Below are 5,584 nucleotides of genomic sequence, written 5' to 3' on the forward strand. Positions count from 1 at the left end.
AACTACCTCCTGCAAGTTCCCTGAAGACATGTATAATTTGGATGCATCAAAGAGGATAATGCATTGCAGAATAAACAAGTCAAAAAGATTTTTTTAATTTAATTTGATTTCAATTTTTTTATTTTTTAACTAAAATTTAAAACCAATTGATTTAACAATTTAGAACATGTAATATCACAATGAAACACAAGATTAAATATCAAAGTTATATTGTTAACACTTAAATGCTTAACTACTTATCTATTAGAACATGAAATAAAATTCTAAATTTTTAATATCACAATCTCAAATTTTAAACCATGAACAGCTAAAAATTTCTCACACAAACAGTATAGATGAAATACTAAAATATGCATGATTAAATATAAAAATCATGAGATCCATAATTAAGTTCATATTTGATTACTTAATCATAAAACAAAAACCCTAAACGTCATAAAATCTGAATTTAAATAAGAATATTATGAAGTCTCTCAAGAACAATATAGTTCAAAAGGTAAAAAGATATGCATGAACAACAAAAATTTAAACACAAGTATCATGAATCATTAATTAAGTCTCAATAAAAGATATGAATCATTAACATAACTATAATCTTTAAAATCATGAACCAGCAACATAATGAATTAAAAATTTTGAAAATAAAGGGAATAGACAAAAGGAAAAATCGGAGAACCTACCTCTTCCGAAGATCTTCCTCTCTCACAGTCACCTTGTTGCGGCAATTAACGAACAGGGGTCTACCTATTATTAAATTAAAGAAGGGAGGGTTTCCCACTATGGAAGAAGACCAATCATGAAATTTTTCAAAATTAAATTAACTATTTGATTAATCTTAGCCCTAACTTGCCTACCTGAATTCGGAATTAGATATCTGTTAGTAATCAATTTCCTAGTTAGGCCTATCCAATAAGGAAATAATTATATTCTATTTAAGGTAAAAGTTTAATTATAATATATTAATTTTTCATAAAAATTTTAAATACTTGGAGGTTACATTCCTCTCGTATTAAAAAAATTTGATCGCCAAATTTGATTTACCTTAAGGAAATAGATGTAGGTACGACCCTCCAACGTTATCTTCCATTTCCAAAGTCTAGTCTAAATGATACATACAATGAACTTTCACTAATAAGATAACTTTATTCCTCACAACATGCTCCTTCCTTTTTAAAATTTCAATTGACTGCTCTAAAAAAAGTGGCATCATCTCTCAATCGTAGAGGTCGCAAAGGTTGGTACGAGATAATATAAGATGAATCCCTAACATATTTCAAGAGAATCGAGACATAAAATATACTAAAAATGTTTGTAGGTGCTAGGGCAAGGTCAATAGATAAGCCACATATTTGATCCTCTATAAGATTTCAAAAGAGTCTATAAATCTCGGAACAAATTTACTCCTCTTACTAAATCTTATAACTCCTCTTATCAAAGATAGTTTAAAAATGACATGAATCCTAACCTCAATTGCTAAATCTCTTCTCCATCATTTGCGTAGTCTTTTGTCGACTCTAAGTTGACAACAATCTCTCCTTTGATATGAATAGTCCTTTGTCGACTTTCTGACAACTTCTTTGAACAATCTCTGACAATATTATCATCTCTGACGGTTTGTCAATCTCCTTTGACATGCAAGTTGTCAATCTTTGACAAATTCTTTCGATAATATTATCATCTCTTCAAATTAATTGAGGTCTAAAAGGCTTCCGCTCTCTAACATCATCCTAACACACAAGTGATAAAAGATCATCGAAAGGAGCCATCTTTATATTAGAATGATAACTATTGTTGTAAGCAAATTTAATGAGAAGCCTATGCTTATCCTACTTGCCTCCAAAATCCAAGGAACAAGCTCTTAAAAATCCTCCAAGATTTGTATTGTTACTTTAGACTAGCTCTAAGATTTATATTATTCTTTCATATTAACTACCTATTTGAGGGTGAAAGAGGGTGGAAGACTACTAAATTTCAATTGAGTGCCCAAAACCCTTTGCAAGCTTCCCAGAACCGAATCTCGAATCCTTATCAGAAATACTAATTGGCAGTCTATGACATCTGGTGATCTCTCTTATTTAACACTACTAGTTTGCCAGTTATCTATATTTATTAGTACAAGATAACTCTTGTTTACAAGAAGTAAATGGACAGACTTAGTGAGATGGTATATTATCACACCCAGATTTCATCATCTCTTTTGTGTTTTAGGAAGTGCCAACACAAAATCTATAGCAACGTGCTCTTTCTTTCATTCAGAAATTGACATATTCAACAATTTTCTAACAGGTACTAGATGTCCAACCTTCACTTGCTACATATCATATATTTGATACGCTGGTCAAATATTTGATATTTGGTGTCTCTTCATGCCTCATTATTTGATACCTTTGTCACAAATCCCGATATATTTTGGTACCCCAAGATTAATAGTAAATTTTGATCTATAAGCATCTTCTAATAATTGCATTTTCTCTCAATAGGTTTTAGGAACACAAAGTCCTCCGTTTGTTGAAATTCTAATCTCAAGCACTGAATTATTATTTTTGACTTATTTGATTCTTTCTATAAAAAAAATTTATGGTACAAGCCAAACCTTTAGTCGTCTCACTTAATAGCTTAATTTCATATCTGCTAGATCTAAAATCATGGAAATCCTTCGAACATTTAAATAAGCTATAAGGCTCCTACTCAAAATATCAAAGACCACATCAGCCTTTCTATGGTAATTATTAACATTGAAGTCATAATCTTTTAGGAATTCCAACCATGTTCATTTAATTTTTTTTATATGAAGATATACTTAAGGCTCTTGTGATATATGGAAATTTCAAAAGTTTGTTCACGAAGAGTACTAATGCTCCAACCTTTTAATACAAAGATGGTAGTTGTTAACTCCAAATCATGTATAGTGATAGGGAGAATATTAGTGTTTCCAAGTAGAGCTCGACACAAAGCACCCTAATCAGTAGAAAAGGTTTAAAAGCTCTAACTGACTCCCCAGCTACATCAACAAAATCCGAATAAAAAATATTCCTCAAATATTTCTTTTACGCAGAATATTAAGAGAAGCACCTTATAAAAGGTAGAGTTGATGCGACAATCAAGGTCTAAACTCTCTGCCTCTCGACTCCTTAACCTATATCATGCTAACTTGCTCGAGAACTCATTCCTGCCATCGATCTTTATGCAGGAGAGGCACCTTGAAACAACACCTCTTAGGGAGCTCAAAACATCGGGCATATCCAACACTCCGTGCACAGATCGAGTCCAAACCAAGTCGGGCTGGTCAACATTAAATCAACCACCGACATTAACCCCATCAAGTTGGATAATTTTTCTCATGGGCTTCACTTGTATTGATGCACAAGTAACTACTCTCTTATTTGCCTTAGAATACACCAAATCCAACAAATAAAGGCATCATTAGTTAATCATTTTCTCAAGTCAAATGTACCATCAAGACGACATGACCATGTCAACAGATTAATCATTTTCTCAAGTCAACTGCATTATCAAGTTGGTCACACTTCTTCAAGACAATCACATCTTCAAGTTGATAGTGCCTTCAAATTATCTTCAAACAGCTCTACATCTCCGAGACGACCACCACACTTCCAATCGCAACCCACCTAATCGCTCAACTTGGTGAAGTTGGCACCAATCCAATCAACCCGGTGAAGTCAGCAACAAGCAAACCCAATTTGCTGAAGTTGGAACTATCCAACTCATTTAGACGGTGACAGCCAATGCCACGACGAGGTGCAGCTTGCCGTGGATCGGCATGTACATGACATCGGCGGTGGAGCAGCTGCAGCGGTGCTGGCCCTTGTTCCTCCAAACATCGGCTCTCTCCGCTCGGCCACAAAGATCCACGATCTGCCCCAAGTCCGTGACCACCCGACTTGACCAAGACGGTGCGGCCCTAGCCTTTGTCCAAGCAGCGACAACATCGGCGCTTTCACGACTGGCAGCGAGCCCTTTGCCCGATCGGAGCACATCAGCAGCGGCAGTCTTCCTTCTTCCTCCCAGGCGGCAACCTCGCGAAGACAGCAAGGACTGCCCGATATCGGCAGATCGGCCCCTCAATCCTCTAAGCGGCAGTGCTTTTCCACCTGCAGTATCCGCATCAACAACCGTCCGATCAGCCCTCCGCTACGCTGTCTCCGACGCCACCGTCGCTGCGGCTGCCCGCTACCGCTACACCGCTCCTCGAGCCGTTGTCGCCGCCTAGGAACGGCCTCCGCTGCTGCCCACCACGCGTTGCGCCGTTGCCCGCCATTGCAGCCGCCGTCTCTTCCTCACTCTAGGTCCGCTGCCGATGTCGTAGCATGCCGCTACGGCCATCGCAGCCGCTGCACCGATCTTAGTTGTCGCCATCCACTGCCTTTCAACGTCACAACCACTACCAGCGCTGCGCCGCCCAGCCGTTCAATGTCGCGTCGGTGGGTTCGACCACGGCTTTGCTCGACGTCACGTCAACTTCGCGTCCGCGGTTTCTACCGTCACGTCGCATCCGAGGCTTCCTCCGTCGCGTCGGTGGGTTCAATGTCGCCGCCGCTGCGTCTCTCCGCTGCTGCATACCACTGTTGTGGCACGTCGCTGCCGCTTCTGTGGCAAGTTGCGTCATCGCACGCCGTTGCTGCACGCTGCCCTTGGCCGCTGTTGTCTGCCGTGCTTTGGTGCCCCTTGTCGCTGCTGAACGCCCCTGCACGTTGTAATGCCGTCGTTCACCACTCACGGCTGTACTGCACCACCCGTGTTCGTCACCATTGCTTCCACGCCTTGCGCTGTATCTGCCATTGGCCTACTACCGCTGCCGTCGCCGTTCCAGCAGCTTAAATCCGCTGCAACTGCCGTTTCGTCACCATAGTTTAATTGTAGACGCTTTTATCACCATAGGAGTTGTTGGTTTTAGGACTCTCCTCGTCAAGTGGAGTAGTCAAAGGAAGCAATTACACCACAAAATTTCAACTGATCTTAACATGGATAACCCAATGTTGCAAACATTAGCAAGCATTCAAGAACAAAGGCATTTTGAACCGATCTTAATTTAGAAGATGCAACATTTTAATCGACACCAAGAGGATCTCCATGACACATCATCTGTTACAAGTCCACAAGTTATGATGCTAGTTTGTAGCAGAGCTATGCTGAGTGAATCACATTCCTGTCATGCACACAATATCATAATAAGAATTCCCCATCTTGCTATCAACTTATTTCCATAAAAATACTTGTATATGGAACTTTGAAGTCATTATAAGTTATTCAGCCATGAAATTAAATTTAGAACATTTCCAACATACAGAAACCAACAAAGGTCAATGCAGAGACTCTTTGCAGCCTTGTTGGCAACACATACAATACCCTCTACCAATATATCAAAAGAAAGCACATCTCTTACCAATGTACCATACAAGTTATTTCTTTGAACGTTCTGAAGACAAGCATAAAATTCAAGTCATTTACTGACATGAAACAGGAAGATGAATCTCTTTCAAACTATAAGTTATTATCTGCTCAGAAGTTTAAACTACAGTACTTCAATTCAAACAATTCAGCCACAACAGAATGCGTATGGATG

This window comes from Musa acuminata, chromosome BXJ2-4 (assembly GCF_036884655.1).
Source record: "Musa acuminata AAA Group cultivar baxijiao chromosome BXJ2-4, Cavendish_Baxijiao_AAA, whole genome shotgun sequence".
Taxonomy (NCBI): Eukaryota; Viridiplantae; Streptophyta; class Magnoliopsida; order Zingiberales; family Musaceae; genus Musa; species Musa acuminata.